The sequence below is a fragment of the Lissotriton helveticus genome, chromosome 1_1 (genome assembly GCF_964261635.1).
Source record: "Lissotriton helveticus chromosome 1_1, aLisHel1.1, whole genome shotgun sequence".
Taxonomy (NCBI): Eukaryota; Metazoa; Chordata; class Amphibia; order Caudata; family Salamandridae; genus Lissotriton; species Lissotriton helveticus.
In genome coordinates this window covers 166,362,219-166,380,204 of record NC_136057.1, presented here as the reverse complement: position 1 = coordinate 166,380,204, position 17,986 = coordinate 166,362,219, and positions in this window count along the sequence as shown.

The following is a 17,986-nucleotide window of genomic DNA, read 5'->3' as shown; positions in this document are numbered from 1 at the left end:
AGAAATACCTACTGGAAAAAGAACAAAGATGGGTTTTTCGTGTCCAGTCTAATAAGCATGGGTTGAACGATGAAATACCGTGGGGTCAGTTGTAGACGAACACACTCCCCATTGATAGGCACAATCCCCCGTGGGCCACACACACAACCTCCGCTCACCCTTAAGAGCCCAATGATGGACATCAAAGTCTGTAATTTACCTCACCACCACCAATAAGACCACAAAGTGAAAATAAACATCTTTGCATATAATTCAAACAGCTGCCAAGTCTATCTTTCCCACAGCGTAAGTTCGCAACACGGGTTAAACACTCATAAACATAATTTTCTCTTTTATATTTGCAGTAGCACTCAGCACCTTGATAATGGCCGCTACTAAGAGCCTTCACCTTGTAGACATCAAATAATTTTCCATCGAACCTGCAACATAGTCTGGTTTAATGCCACCACGAACTATCAATAGTGACAACCTAGAATCAAAAGCAGCCCGCTGTATCCTTTCAATGGTCCTTGTGTGAGTCATCCCAAAATATCAGTACCAGGGTCCGATAATAACAACAAACGAGTAGGACCATTGAGCAAATTTTATAAATAATAATAACTAATTCATTAGGGAAATTTGGGCAGAAAGTTTTTTGACAAACTAAATAGATACTGAAGAAAGACTTCCGTGTATGCACACCCTAGGTTCCACCGGTGGCGGCCATTTTAGGTCAGCGCGCTAGTCTTGCAACCAGACAACCAACGCGACACCAGCGCTCAGTGGAGCTTAAATGATTACTCGTCTCCAGACGCGAGCACTCTTCAGAGCGGCAGCACGGGTAGGAGTAAGGCAATACCCTTATGCGGAGATTGTGAGTAACAGACTTTGCCAAAGGTCTCTAAACACCTGGTCCAAGAGACAGGGGATAATATGTACGTGTGTGTGTGTGTTTTGACGCTAAGGGCGTGGTTTCTTTCTTACAGATTACCGCGGTGAATACCTACCGACTGTCAGCTCATGGGGCATATCCTATGCGCCTCAGCAGTATGTATGGCAATCTATCTAACAATCTGGGTGTGCCTTATGGGGATTTTAATGACTGTTTCTAACACTATTACTGGTATTGAAATCCGGAAAAATCGGGTCCCTCGTTTTTAACCCTGTGCGGTGCCGATGTGTGCATCGAGTTATGAATGTGTGTGTGAGTTGTGATGAACCCGCCCTAATTACGTGGGGCAACATAATGTTCGGCCAAAAAAACGAACGTTCAGGGGATGGCAGATTGAACCATCACTCTGTCCATAAAGTCTTAAATACATTCTTTATGAAACAGGCAAAACATGAATGACAAGTGGGACTTGTGGCGCTATTAATATGTTGTGCCTAGAGACAAATTACAGTTACTATTAGTAAAGATTTGTGCTTTCCTCTCTCCCCCTTTTTCTCCCTTTTTCTTTACAGAGACCAATTTAGGTCATCTCTTTTGAAACATTTTTTGCTTCCTTTGGGCCAGCTCATGCCCTGAAGCTAAAACTAACGGTGGATTTTTACTGCTAGTTTTTAGGACGACAGGCTTATTATACTTAGAAACTGAGCTATTTCCTAGTAGGGGCCACTAGAAGGTCCTGATGAGTAAGCAGTAGGGGACTGCTTACGAAACATGTAGACCAGGTAGTAGCTATTTGCTCTACCTCAAAACCTCCTTCTTAATGTCCCCAGCTAGGGAAGTGAATACATTGTTTTTTTCCACTAGCCAGAGGATTTTTAGCTTTTTTAATTCCCACACATTATTAGGTCCCTACACTTCACTGACACCACCCACTTTGCACTATCACATAGCCTTGTCACATTATCAGTGCTCCCGCATAGTTCGCCAGGTCGTAGCACGCCCCGCCCCGTAGAGGGACGGGAAGACCCCAATGATGAAGCATGACACTATTGGATTTTTTTAGTGTGTGAGGGGTATTTTAACAAGCACATTGTGCTCTCATCTTTACCACCTTAAGAGAGAGTTAATTATTTCACCACCCACAAAAACAAAAATATAAAAATTTTAAATCACTACACATTGATAGAATCTCTTTGTTTATGCATATCGGATTGGAGGGTGATTCTGTCAATACCTCTTCACTTCCTCAATTGTTTTGGAATCTCCTTCCTTCTCACCAACCACAAGTGCTGCAGTTTGAGAAGAACCAACTTTTGCCTGGACGAAATTGGAATTACAACAGAGTAAGTGACATAATTTTGGTAATTTCTTGTAACAAAATTGATGGAAAATTACCAGGTTTATGCTATTATGTCGCATCGCATAATGTTGAGGAGAAATGTTACTGCAAGATGGACCATTTTGGTAATTTTTTAATGCAAGCAGCATTCCAGGTAGATTTTTTACCTGAACAGACCATTTGGGTAATTTTGAAGTGGAAATTACAATCTGAATGTGAACAACCATGATTTGAATGTGAGCGGCAGTTCCTTTAACACTGGTGGTCAACAAACATTTCAGGTAGATCTTTACCCGAGTAGGGAGTTGGGTAATTTTTGAGTGTAAAATTACAAACCCAAACACAAGCAGCAGTGTATTGAAGGAGAGAACCTGGAAACCCCCTCAAAATGACATTTTGACGAGGCATTTTGCACAATTACATGTAATTTTATATAATTGTGCGGTAGTTTCATGTAATTATGCTCCATGCCACCCCTTACCAGAATCTTCCCCAATGTTCTGCTTTTCTAAAAGATCCTGCCATGTGAGTGTATTATATCTATTAGGGGGCGTCCGTGGTCCTCCGTTGCCACAATGTGAGCTAGCTGGCCGTGACACACATCCTGTGGTTCCTATTTTTGGCAAAGATCCTTGAAGGTGGCCTGACATCTAGTCTGCACTTGTTTTGGTGGTGGTGTTGCCTGATGCTGTGTACATAGGGGATGATTTATGAGAGGCTTGCATCGCAGTAGCATCACTTTTTTTTACACTTTTGCAGCACAAGCCTCTCAATTGTATCTATGAGGCGAAGCAAAGCTACTCCATGTTGCTTTGCATGGCCTCACAGTTAGGGAGTAAGACAAAGCAGCGCAAGTTGCTTCCTTACCTTACTATACATCAAGGAGGTGTTCCATGGATGCTGCGGTGGGTTTTCCCACACCTCACCCATGGATTTTGATGCTGCCCCAGATTTGCTTATTCATGTAAACCTGGGGCCACAACATAACCTCACGCATCCCCCAGACTATGCGTAACAAGGAGAAATATTTTTGATTTCTTCTTGCTTTTTTCTCTTTCCATGTGTGCTGCATTCTGCAACACACTGTAGTATATTGTCAATGCAGTTTGCACCCCCTCCTTGATGAATCTGTTGCCCCTTTCTACCAAAACATTGGATGAAGGAGCTTACAAAGCCATCTGTAAGTGTATGATGTCTTGTTGTGCAAAAAATGTGGACATGCGATCAGATGTAAATTGTGAACCATTATCAGTGACTACTTCTTTGGGTGAACCTTCAATGAAAAAAACTTGTATCAAAAATTCAATAGCTCACTCAGAGTCTGTAGATTTTACAAAAGAAAAGTACATTCATTTAGAGTGATAATCTATCAAAAGCAGCAAATACCTCATATGGTCTGGTAACAAAATGAACGGTCCTGAAAAGTCTAACCCTAATTTCTCCCATGCGACATTAGGAGACTGGACAGGATGCAATGGGATATTGTGTGTCTTTCAGTGTTTGTCAGAGGTGAGACATTCAGGGCACCTATCAATCCAGAATTTTACCTGGGCATCAAATCCTGGCCACCAGTAGTACTGTTTGATTTTCATGATGGTTTTGGTAGAACCTAAAAGCTTGAAATACTTGAAATGATGAAGATGGGGGCCTGCTTCTTCATAACACTCTCATTGTTATCAGAAGGCTTCCCTTGCACGTGAACTATGTTCTAACACCCTCAGGTGCTATATTTATCTAGGACTGTCTGACATAACTGCCATGAGGAATATTTTAGCAGGTAACAGTTGCTCACGCTTGTTGACTCCTAGTAACGGACGCACTTGCTGTGCACAAGGTGTCGCCCCTACCTATGTCAGTTCGATTTCTCTTCTACCCCTGTATTCTCTGCAATTCTCTTGCTTTTCTACACACAATCATGCATCTGGAATATAATAATTTTAGCTGTGCTTGCTCCTGCAGATTTTGCCTTTCGCAATGCTGTAAACACAAGAGTCGCGGGGGCCTCTTCGTCACTATTGTCAACTGGGGAGAAACTCCAGGCACATACCTTCTACAGCCGCGGCCGGTAGTGGGAGTACCGGCCTGGGCGGTGACGTGGGGAGGGGGAGGGGCAGGGTGGGGTGTAGTAATGTATGGATTACGGACCTTAACAGGTAAGTAAACATAAAAATAAGTAAAACAAATTTGGTTGCGCGTACTGCATCACCAAATGCGATGCAGTGCGCGCAACGAAATTCGTTTTTTTATTTATATATTTACTTTTGTACTTTGATCTCCTTGTCTTGCTGCTCAGCCTGTATGAATGTGTATTGGAATGTTAGAATGTTGATGTGAGAGCAGAATGTTGGTGTGCCTGGTTGTGTGAGAATAGTCAGTTGGAGACTGAGGGCTGAGCAGCTAAGGACCTGCTCCTGGTGGGCCTTGAATTATTCTTGAATAAACCTCTACATGAAACTTACCTCATGACTACGTCTGGAGTTCCTACCATTCATCTTTATTACATTGGCGACGATTTGGATTAAAAACCCTGTGTGTACTGGCATTTGAGGTAAAGATATTTGAATTCATAACAAAAAAGTCGATGGTTTCCTTCTGAAATGAACCTTTAATCACCTACTTCAACCTGCTTCTACAAGAACTTTCTGTCAAGAAGTTCCAAGGTACCTGTTTCTTCATTCCTGCATCTACAAGGTAACAAACTTTTACTTCTTTCATAAGCATACTGGCCAGCTCCACCAGTGACCAATCCAATGGTCGCCCTTTTTTCTGTAACCTGCCAGTCCATGCTGTAATTGTTACCTATATTATTCCAGGCCTTGCTGCAATTTTCCTTCTTGTCTTCGTGAGGATTTCATTGCTGCCTTTCTACTGTATTTGCCTGCATTACACCACCTGCCTGAGTACCTGCTTCTATTTACTACTTCCTACTAAAGTTGAACTGTCTGCTACCTACTTCTTACAACTTTATTGTTTCTGTGGCCTGGTGCAATGCCTTCCCACTACATGCCTGCCTGCGTTACCTGATGCCATTGCAGCCTGCCTCTGTTTCCGTCCTCTCTGATGCCCACTGCAGCCTGCTCCTTTTATCGTTCTCCCTGCTGTAATTTATTGTGGATTCTGCCGAATCTTTATTGAGGAGGAGCATTTCGATATGTGCATTGATTTCGACAGCTTCATTCTGATGCCGCCCTGCCTGCTTAATTCTGTTTGTAGATACTGCAATTGAATAAACCTCTACATGAAACTTACCTCATGATTACATCTGGAGTTCCTACCATTCATCTTTATTACATTTACTTACCTGTTAAGGTCCGTAATCCATACATTACTAGCAAAGGAACCCTGTTTGTCTTAAGACAGACTTAAGAAAGACTTAAGTTAGGATTTTGTCTTAAGTCTGTCTTAAGTCTGTCTTAAGACAAACTTAAGACAAAATCCTAACTTCTGTGAATACCAAAAGTAGCAAGTTTAGGATTTTGTCTTAAATTAGTCCTGTGAATCGGGCCCTCTGTATTTGGGTGAATGCATGACATTGTTCAACATTCTATCCATCACATGTTTTTTTGCATGTGTCACCCCAAGTGGGGTGGGTATGCCCAGACATGGGTCCCGTGATCTCCATGCCACTAGAGTCAAGCTAGCCCTGGCTGATATAATGCCCCAAAACCGAACCCAGTATGCTTGTTTCCAGTTCACGGAGGACCTGGCCTGGCAGTTCAGAATGGACTGCTCCCATGCGGAGCAGGGTCAAGACTGATTTGCATATGGCTGGGTGGATGTAGGTGGTAGTGGGACTTCCAACAAGAAATGTGAGAAACCCCGCCCATCAACCTCAGCCCCCTCCCCCACTCTACACCAGAGGCGAAAGATGGTCTTCCCGCATTGGACCCGCACTAGCTCTGCGTCGGCAGTCATGACGTCACTTCTAATGGTAATGGAATAGCCCCCCACCCTAGGCACACCAACGCCACCCCCACACTCCTGCTCATGTCACCCCCAAACGCAGAACACGAATGTTGCAACCTGTTCCCCGCCACCCAGCGTAAAATCACTGGCTGCCAGCTCTCCCTGGGATTATCTGAAATGAAACAGACTTGTCAGTCTTAAGAATTAATATTCTTTTTCTGTACCCCTGAGACATGTAATTTAAATGTAAAGTGCTCATTATGTAAAAGCGTTCTTCATCCCTGCCTCCCAGCCATGTCATTTATTTGTAAAGCGCTCCGATACCCTCCAGGGTCCGGTTCCTGCTACAAAAACCTGAGATAAATACAATTTATAAATTCCTTCTTATTCTAATATTGTTAAAGGCTCGTGTACTCGGAGTCAATACTGGTTTACTCTTTGAGTTTAACATTTTTATGAAAATACTTCATTAATTAAGCATGTGTAAGGCACCAGAAGATCGCTCTAAGCCAATATATGTCAGCTTAAGTCAATAAAATTCCAATAGCTTCATATGGGTGTCATGTACAATTCACTGAGTGATGATGATCCGAGGGCCATATCTTTCTGGATGTACCACAGCTCAAATGAGTTCAATTTAGAATTATTTTTACATACAAAGAGAGGGAAGCAAGAAATGAGTAAGAAAAACTGGGGATGGTGGGGAGGGAAGGGGGTGTCCTGATGTGCAGCAGGTGAAAGTAAACATAAATTATCACAAATATATAACTAGGACAAAGAGGATTAACAAATGTGGCATAGAGACCAATATTAGATAGACCAACATTAGATGGTGCATTTCACACAAGAGAGCTATTTTAGGAGAAGCTGATCGCGCTCTATAAAACACTAACATAAATAAATAAATAAATAAATAAATTGTAGGTAATAATTCATTTAATGTGCATAAGCTATAAAGGACATTTATTTACAATTAAAGATACTTATTCATGCACTCTTACAGACGGCATTCATTACCCCTTCGTCTATGTCCTCCCCGTCCCAGTCATTACATGATGTGACGTTGTCGCCTGAGACATAGACGAAAGGGTTAGGATCCAATTACTTACCGGTAATCTTCATTACACTGAGTCATAGTCTTCCTCGTCCCCAATGCTCCTCGTCCTCCCTGTTGCAGCTCGAATTGATGTACGTGTTATGTACAGGAAGTGGTTCTATATACTATGGGAATAGAAATAGAATTTTTTTTTAATAAACTGTGGGGCATATTAGCATGGGCAATATCGCCGCTTTAGCGGGACTTTTTCCCGCTAAAGCAGCGATAATTTTATCGCCTTATTAGCAAGCTGTCGCTAACAGCAGTTAGCCACAGCTTTTAGGCGATAGCTACATGTTTGGGGCCCCGCTTTGCATGTCAGCGATACATATCGCTAATGACATGCAAAGTGGGCGTACCCAAACTGTTATCGCCTATTAGCAAGGCAGGCGAAGCGATAAAAAAAATCACGCTAAGCGGGATTATCGCTAGAATCTAACGCCTGATAAAAAGTTGACTTACCTGTATAGTCAATGGGGAGTGGATTATCAGATTAAGCCCCCATTGGCGTTAATGCCAGAATATCGCTGGATTTCCAGCGATATTCTCCATTTCGCCGCTATCGCTGGTTATTTTAGCACAATGGAGAAAAACGTTGCTAATAGCATGTTTTCTTCGTTAAAATATCCAGCGATGGGCAGCGATAAAAAAAATTCGCTAAGCGCATTTAGCGATAAATATCGCTATTTGTTGCTAATATGCCCCTGAGACCTTTGGTCTCATTTCATGGCAAACGTTCTGTCTGAGGCGAGAACGTCCCATCCTATAGTGACTGGGGTGAGTAGGGCTCCCCCTAGGGCCGGACTGGATGTACTGGACATCAGGCATTTCCCCAGGAGGCTGGAAGGGTGGAGGATGGTTTTCTTAATAGGGGATGGTTTTGCAGCGGTGCTGCAATATTGGCCCCCAGCAACAAAAGCAGCATTGCTTCACACATGCACACCCCCCCAAAACACCCCCAGGGCCGGTAATGCAAATTTGCCAGGGCTGCTTTGATTTCCCAATCCGGCCCTAAGGACCCCTCAGTGTAATCAACATTACTGCTAAGTAATTGGATGAGTAACCATTAAAGACATAGTTTCAATGTTAAAGAAGCATTCACTTTTAAAAACATAGGGGCATATTAGCAAAGGCAATATCGCTGCTTTAGTGGGACTTTTTCCCGCTAAAGCGGCAATATTGTTATCGCCCTATGAGCAAGCTGTCGCTAACAGCAGTTAGCCACAGCTTTTAGGCGATAGCTACAGGTTTGGGGCCCGCTTTGCATGTCAGCGATATTTATCGCCAATGACATGCAAAGTGGGCGTACTCAAACTGTTAGCGACTGAAAAGAGTCGCTAACACAGCTATCGCCTATTAGCAAGGCAGGCGAAGCGACAAAAAAAACCACACTAAGCGCGATTATCGCTATAATCTAACGCCTGCTAAAAAGTTGACTTACCTGTATAGTCAATGGGGGTTGGATTATCAGATTAAGCCCCATTGGCGTTAATGTGAGAATATAGCTGAATTTCCAGCGATATTCTCGCATTTCGCCGCTATCGCTGGATATTTTAGCACAATGGAGAAAAACATTGCTAATAGCATGTTTTCTCCGCTAAAATATCCAGCGATAGGCAGCGATAAAAAAAAAAGTCGCTAAGAGCATTTAGCGGTAAATATCGCTATTTCTTGCTAATAGGCCCCATAATTCTACAGATAGACATACATTAAAGATGCAGATTCACTGTTAAAGTAATTTATTAACCGTTAAAGACATCCCTTTGACGTTAAAACCATGCATTACCATGGAAGACACAGATTCACTGTTAAGGACATACATTAACTGTTGGACCTGATACTCGTCAGGTAGCATTTCCATAATTTATTTAGCTTTTTTCACCTGGGTTTTGTGAGTTCTCTTGTGTGGTCTCCGGCTCTGCACACTTTCCCACTGTAAATGCAGTGTAAATGTGCGCGCGCTCTTCCTACCCATTTTGAGAAGTAGCATTGACTCGATGTTCTGAAACATGGACCGGTTTGCGATTGCAGACTGCTGGGTCCACACTGGCATCTATAGTTATTAAACTCATGAGCAGCCTGCCATGGCAGGCCGCTGTGTGTGTGCACCAACACCTATGGTCCCCGTGATTACATGTGCAGGCTGCCACCGCAATCCTGTGCATGCGTTCTAACATCCAAACCCGTGCCCAGTCTGATGTTGCAGAATTGTGTGGGCACACTTGCACCCATTGTGCTGAGGTCTATGTGTCGAACCTGCCATTGCAGGTCGGTGTGCCCACTAGCGCACATGTGCCCAGGTAGTGAGGAATACCTGTGTGTGTTTTCACGACCTATGAGATTTGCTCTTCTTATAGGTTAATATGGAGAAGTGGTGGCCCCCTACTTTGGGTTGCAATAGTAGATTATTTTTATTATTATTAGCAAAATTTATTAAGCACATGGCTACCCGTATCTGGCTTCCTAGCGCTAGCCATCACTGCCAAAGACCATCCCCCTTAAATAAACAAGTGAGTTTTCAGTTGCTTTCTGGAGCTAGACAGGTTGTTATCCAGACTGACAGGCAGAGTTCCACAGCTTGGCAGCCAGGTTCTAAGGCAAAGGTAGGCAAAGGACCGATCACCACTTCTGGCCCTTTTAATTCTTGGAACAGTAAGAAGATCTAGCTTGGCAGACCTAAGATCTCTGTTTGACTTGTAGGGTTTAATAAGACGATGAAGAATCTGTGGACCAAATCTGTATTTTGATTGGTGCGCCATACATAGTGCCTTAAATTGTACTCTTCTGTTTATCAGCAGCCAGTGCAGTGTGACAAGTGCTGGGCGAGCTGACGGGAATCTAGGTACACCCAATAGCAGTCTGGCTTCTGCATTCTGGATGATTGGCAGCCAGTTGGTCACTGAGATAGGCTGCCTAAAAACAGAGAGACACCATAATCAAGGTGGATAATACAAGTCCCTGTACCACTACTCTTGGTAACTCCATACAGAGCCATTTGATGGTTTTCCTCAAAGCTCTAAGGAGAACAAAGCAGGTGGCTGCTACCCTTTTAGCTTGCATAGCCATGGAGAGCCAACTGTCCAAAATAAAACCCAGATTTTTCACCTCTGGTTTAGGGGAATTGCCATGGAGCAGCCTCTTGATGTTTCTTATCAATGTATTCACCGCGCCAACCCCTTTCCAGTGGTAAAGATGGTTTTGGCATAACTTGCTTAGAAACGCCACTTATAGAATATGGGCATGTCTATGCTCAAAGAGTACTATGTGCTGTGGTGTCCGGTTACAGTGAAACACCAGTGGTCGGGGGAGCACATCTGTGCATTACCCAGTAAAAGCCATAAACCATTAGCATACAATTGCAATGGCAGACCTCTGCCATTCGAGGGTCAGATGGAATAGCTAGGAGGGTGAAGTTTTGATACTTGTCCTCTAGGGGCCCGGTCATGGCCCCACTAAAGATTAAGATCTACATTCAATGGCATACAGGCCCACAATTGAGGGAAAACATGTGTGGTTTAAAAGGAACCCCCTTAAACCACCCCTAACTTCAACGACAAACAACAGGATAACTACAGTTGCTATCCTTCAGCAAAGGGTGAGATATGCATGTGGGTACCTAAAACCGAAGAACATGGACTGCGTGGTGCACATTGCCAGATGACTCTGTCGTGCACATAGTGGATTATTGCCATTGAAGGGGACCACATGCCCATTCTGAATAGTGGCTGGACTGGGCTGAAGACCTGCTGAAGTGTGGCGCCCTGAAGTCTGCTCTCCAATGGCCTGTCGGCAGGCCTCCATTCTCCCAGAGATCTCAGGAACATCAAAGATCTCCTGTGAGGCACCTACTCCATGTACCTGTGACATCTGGAGGGTGGTGCCCCCCCCAAGTGCCCACAACAGCTACTAAATCTCAATGAGTAGGGTGGTGTGAGCATGGACCTAAGACTTGTGTGTGGAGACTGGATTGTCTAGTGCGGAGCCCCAGAAATCTGCCCACATTTAAGGTTTGTGGTTCCTGTACGGCAGGGTCCCTGACACTCATAAGCATCTTGTTTGTAGTGAGTGGATTCATTGGTTGTGGGCGTGTGTGTAACCGGACTGGTCTGGTGCAACCTGTATCATCGTGCACCGGACATTTTCCCTCATTTACAGGGATGTACGGAATTGCATCCTTTTATGTTTGAGACTTGAAATTATCTGGTCCGACTCATGCCAACGCACACCAGATGCTGTGCCCGGATTGCCTGGGCACAACCCTGATCATCGTGTACCTGTCGGGGTGCCTTCTCCTAAAGAGAGGCTCCCGGGTGTTACTCCCATTCATCGGTTGGTCCCTTTTAGACCCTCATCACAATGGAACAACGGCCCTCTCCACACGTGGCTCCTCCCAAAGACATTTTGGCACCGTATAGTAGCGAGAGAGAATGACTGGGTTGAATGAATGTTTCAGAGGCCATTAGAAAGTGGGTGAAGAGACTGCGTGACTCCAGTGTGTTTTGAGACCTCTGGTGAACTTCCTGAGTAGCTGCTCAACTCCCCTTGTTTACATCTTGTTTACATCTACCTTTTAAATAAAACTTGTTACATATCCACACCTGCTTCCAGAGGACCCAGCTTAGTATGACTTCAGCCATGTGCGGCCTAGTATCTGGGAGGCAGGGCTGGTTATTTTCCATCTGGGGGTGCAGGACAATCAGGTGAACTAGAGGGTGGAGGGAGGCTGGGGAGATTGAGTCTGCAGGACGTTATCTATTGACTGGCTGGGTACCAGTGGCACCGCATTGGGGTGCTGAGTGCTTATGCTTGCAAGAGTATTCCGTACAGGCTGGCTGATAACTGTTGCACCGTGCAGCGGTGCAGAGTGAGTGTATGCGAGTGGGAGTGATAGTCGGCGGACCCCCTGTGATTCACGACACTTGTCAGCAGTGTCCCTTTATTCATTGATTTCATGCCAAAAGCACAATGCATTTGACATTTGGTTTACCCGTGTGGCTCTGGCCGTTAGTGCTGCTCAAACGTGTTCTCGCTTTTGTGTATGTACATACTTTGATATTATTGTGACCAGGGGTGTACCCTATAACTATGTGGGACTGTATTGTCCGGATTGTGAGCGTGGGCCTGGGGTGGACAGTGTTTCGCACCTCATAAGGGTCCTCTCTCTGAGTGGGGGGTTAGATTATGAATTGTCCCCAATGCGCATACTAGTATTTTCATGACAATATGAGTGAACCTAGTACTGCTAGTAATATTTTCAACAATGTTTTATGCCCAAAATTACCTGATGTCCATGTTATAATGATTGAATGTGTGTGTTGAAAACAAACTTTTTTACATACATCCAGTGTGAAGTCTCTATTGTGACGTGTAGAGTGTTTATCGTGAGTGACTGCTGTACCTTTGCTTTACACATTGTCTCTGAAATAAGCCTAATTGCTCAATGCCAATGCTACCCAAGGGGGAGCACAGGTTACATAACAAGTGTTATCACCCACCCTTGACAGGGGAGGTAGGTTCTGCCAGACTGGGTCATCCCTTCATCCAACTAAATTTGCAGAGCAGATAGTGAACCTCTCAAAGCCCACTAGAAAAGTGACCCAACAAGCTTAAAAATGCAAAACATGTGAAAAGGTATGACTGTATGGACCCACCTCAATAGAATACAAGCGTGAAGCAAGAATAAAGACATTCAATCAAAACATATGTAGAACAAAATATGTTGAGAACACATTGCTTATAACATGAATAAGGAGCATCCTGCGCCCAAAACAGAAAAGCACTCAGTAACTAACAGCCCGTGATAATTACAACAGTGTAGGGTTATGAGCAGCCAGGAAATGCAACATGAGCATATGAGACAAAAAAGAATGTAAGTGCAGCGCTTTATGTCAACAGCAGAAAATGTAATGTCTTTTACATAACAGGCATGAAGAAATGAAAGCCATGATAAACCGCTTAGTAATTTATGAAGAGAGGCACGCCTGCATTCATGACCTTGCAAAGTTGTAGCCTTCCAAACTCTGGTGAGACATTATGAGGCAGTTCGTGACATACAACGCTCAAAATGGCGGCATCCTGTTATGTGGCTCAAATGCTGAAGTAAAGGCTCCTTAACTGAGAACCCCCAATGAGGAAAAGAGGGTCGAAAAACGTCACGGAGGTCAAACTGCCCCAAGCAATGCAGCGCTAGGCGAGAGAGCCGCTTGAGTCTGTGAAAGGTGCCGCTAGGAGCCTCGCTCCGTCAGCTGGGATTACGAAATGGCGGCCATTAGGTCGACAACGCCACAGAGACTCACTTGCGACGTCCGTAACACCAGCGGTCAGCGGGACTTCGAAACCGGAGCAAAAGTCAGCAGGTTTCCTTCATGAAGCACATTCTCCGTTTCTAGGCTCCGGCAGCGGCTAGTAAAGGGACGTCGGGCCGGTCTTCCACCTCGCCGTCTGGAGAGCTACGGATCTGCGGCCATTACCATCGGGCGCAAGCCACGCCCCCCCTTCATCCAACTAGAAAGTGCTGGTTTCAACATCAACTGTTATAGACATCCTTTTTCAAGTTAGGCAAATGTTACCATTAAAGACACAGATTCAGTGTTAAGACACTCATTAACAGTTAAAGACATTGGGCCCGATTCACAGAACTAACTTAAGACACAATCCTAAACTTACTACTTTTGGTATTCACAGAAGGCATTTAGTAGTCTTAAATTAGGATTTTGTCCTAAATTAGGATTTTGTCCTAAATTAGGATTTTGTCTTAAGTTAGGATTTTGTCTTAAATTAGTATTTGTCCTAAATTAGGGTTTTGTCCTAAATTAGAATTTTGTCTTAAATTAGGATTTTGTCTTAAGCTAGGAGTTTGTCCTAAATTAGGATTTTGTCAGAAATTAGGATTTTGTCTTAAATTGGGATTTTGTCTTAAATTAGGATTTTGTCGTAAATTTAAAGGCCGAGGGCCATTAACAAGGGAGCAGAACTTTAAATGCCAGTATAGCCCACCTATGGAGGGCCATAAGGCTATTAGAACATTCTACCACTAGAGGGCAGACTGTTCTAACAAATTAACAAAGGGCCACAGGGAGCCTGAGGGGATTGAAATCCCCTCGGGGTCCGTAAGGCCTTTGTTCACAGCAACAGCTGTGAACTACAACGTTAGAATGTTGGAGCTGCGGGCTTCTACCTGCTATTAGAAGCCTGGAGCACTCCATTGTTTTCAATGAGGCTCCCAACATTCCAATGTTCTAATATAGCCTTCTTTTCTGTCCTAGTATAATGTACTGGCCATTAAATGCACGCTCCAGCGTTAAAGGCCAGAGCTGAAGGTGAGGTCCTTTAACGGGGGAGCCGGCCTCTAATGGCTAGTATAGCACAGTTATGGAGGCCTATGAGGTCATTAGAAAACTCCACCACTAGAGGGCAGAATGTTCTAATTATTAAAACAAAGGGCTCACGGAGCCAGGAGGGAGTTACATCCAGCCGCGGCCCATGCAGGTTAGAGCGGTGGGGCTCAATGGGGGGGGGGGGGGGATTTCGTCAGACAACAAGAGAAAATGTATTATTTATTTAACTTTCCCTCATGGTTGTCTGTCGAATCCCCCCAACCTGGCCCCACCACTGATACCTGTATGGGATGCAGCTGTTTAAATCCCCTCAGGCTCACTGAGGTCTTTGTTCACAGCAACAACTGTGAACGACAAACATATGAATGCTGGAGCTCCAGGCTTCTACTAGCCATTAGGAGCCCGGAGCACTCCATTATCTTCAATAAAGAGCTCATACTTCCATTTGGAGATAAACAATATATTTTATCACAAATGGCATGAGTGGCCACTTCCAGTCAAGCCAACAGTTGGAGCACTAGTCAATCAAAGCCATCTTGTAAACTTCAGCAGTTTCAATGAACTGATCCCAGAAATCCATTTTCCTGAACCTAGGATTTCCACTTGCTGGTTCTGCAACAGTTTGAGGACTGCCAACGACCCACAAATTGTTCCATAAGAGAATTGATGCACAATACTTTAGAGAAAACAGGTCAACAACATCCCAAACTAGTTTAACCCACCCGTGGGGTATCTCACCTACAATGTTCTCTGAAAACCAAAACAAACATTGTTTGATTCAAAGGTGTGATTATTAGAACTGTAGTATTGTTGTGTGTTTCTTGTATGGTCCATCGTTGTTTAGCCTAATTATGCATGTTGTAGGCTGCTTTTGTTTTGCACATATTACTAAATATCACACTTCCTTTGTGCCAAGTTGTATTTTCAGAGGGTACCAGCACATGTTTTTGCATTTTTTTTTCCCTGGGATTTGGTTTGAGCAGCTTAAGCAAGGTCAAACAACATTGCCCCTTGACAGTTTCTCTGGTCAGACACTAGCACCTAGACATAATAGGAGAATGCAGCTGCTGTTTTGCGTACAAATATGTTGTCATATAACTTGTGAAAGGGGGTCTAGAAAAAGACAGCCTCACCGAGCGAAGATTCTGAGACACGAGAGCTGCTTCAGCCGAAATGTAGAACATCTACTTATGTATGCTAAGATACAGGGTCTGCCACCGAACCCAGAGATCTATCATTTATAACCGCTTAGCTTTAGTAGTGGGAGAGGGTTTAATCAGATCTATCAGATAACATGACAGGGCTGTTTATTGTATATCGTTTATTAACCATGCTGATGACATTATTATTTATTCATTTATTTATTTTTTGCAGAGTTTTATATAGCGCAAACTAGACCCGAGACATCGGGTATCAGAGCGTTCTACATGAGCACCAGTTTTGTTACACGAAGACACATTCATTTTTGTTAGGCACAGGGAGGTTAAGTGATTTGCCCAGAATCACAGGATGTTAAGCGTCATTGCTGAGACGTCAACCCTGTTCCCCAGCTTCGAGGTCAACCGCTCTAGCCGCAAGGCTAAATCCTCTCCCCAAATCATTATTGCCATGTATTTGTTTAATAATTGTGGCACAATTATTGCATCTTAGAGCACGATAGTTTAAACATTGTAAACTTCATTTGTGTCTCTTTTTTATCTTATTGTGGACAAGTACGAGAATGAAAAGGGGTTTCCTGTTACTGTGATCCCTGAGAGAGTTGGGAGTGTTGTGTTCTGGGGTACCAATTTGTTTGTTCCTCTGGTAAGGTTAGTAGAGCAAGAGAAGCACTATAGCTATAGCTAGTCGGACTCGGGTTCATGGATGGATACTGAGGTGGTACGATGACTCAGTCCCTACATACTGATGTTCTGTGGTCCAATGCATAGTTCTGTTCCAGAGCAGAATCCCTGCAACAGTTTTAACTGTACCTATTGCTGTGGTTTCAGCACACCTCGTTGTATTGAAGGTTTCTTAGTCCCTCAAAATAATACAAATACCGTCTTGTCTACTCCCCTAGGAAATGGAACCAGGCCACTGAGTAGACATTGACAATGGGTACAAGACAGCAGCAAGATCCATAAGTGTGAAAGGGTAGAAACAACCGTACGTTAATAGCATCAGCAGGGTCTCCTGTTAGTCTACAGTACAATGGTGCCGATTCACAAAACTAACTTAAGACAAAATCCTAAACTTACTACTTTTGGTATTCACAGAAGTTAGGATTTTGTCTTAAGTTTGTCTTAAGACAGACTTAAGACAGACTTAAGACAAAATCCTAACTTAAGTCTGTCTTAAGTCTGTCTTAAGTTTGTCTTAGGACAAACTTAAGACAAAATCCTAACTTCTGTGAATACCAAAAGTAGTAAGTTTAGGATTTTGTCTTAAGTTAGTTCTGTGAATCGGGCCCAATGTCTCTAAGCCCTGCTCTCTGCAACATGTTGACTGGACAGCTGCAGGAGTTGTAGGGTGAACACGACAAGTAGTGACCCATACAGTCCACAGGTCGGAGAAAGATGTCCTAAATTTACACAATTCCCCAATGTTCAAAGAATCTGATATGGATTGGGATCTCCAGAGGCTTAGTATGAAACTTACCCATATGTGGTTCACAAGTGGCCTTCAGGCACCCTTTATGCATCCAGGCGCTAAGATGCTTCACGGGTACACAAGTTCTTAACCTGTTCGAGATCTCACCTCTGCCTCTACATCTGCCTCTACCTCTACCACTACCTTTATCTCTACCTCTTTCCTCTACCTCTGCCTCTTTCCACTACCTCTACCTCTGCCTCTTTCTGCTACCTCTGCCTGTGCCTTTACCTCTGCGACTACCTCTTCTGCTAACCCTACCTCTGTTTCTGTCTCAAACTCTACCTCTGCTTCTACCTCTGCTTCTGCCGTGGCCTCTACCTCTAACACTTTCCTCTACCTCTTCTGCTTTCCTCTACCTCTTTCCTCTACTTCTACCTCTGCCTCTACCTTTATCTCTGCCTCTGCCTCTACCACTGCCTCTACCTCTTCTTTTAATCCTGTCTCTACCTCTACCTCTGCCTCTACCTCAGCCTCAGCCTCTAACTCTTTCCTTTGTCTTTCCTCTTCCTCCACTGCTTTCCTCTACCTCTACCTCTACCTCTGTCCTCTACCTCTATGTCTACCTCTGCCTTTACTGCTACCTCTGCCTCTACCTCTGTCTCTGCCTCTGTCTCTACCTCTACCTCTACCCCTACCTCTCCATTTGCCTCTACCTCTACCTTTACCTCTGCCTCTACCTCTGCCGCTTTCCTCTATCCCTACCTGTACCGCTGCCTCTACTTCTACCTCTATCTATGCCTATACATCTACCTCTATCTTTAACTCTACCTCTCCCTCTTTCCTTTTCCCCTTCCTCTGCCTCTATC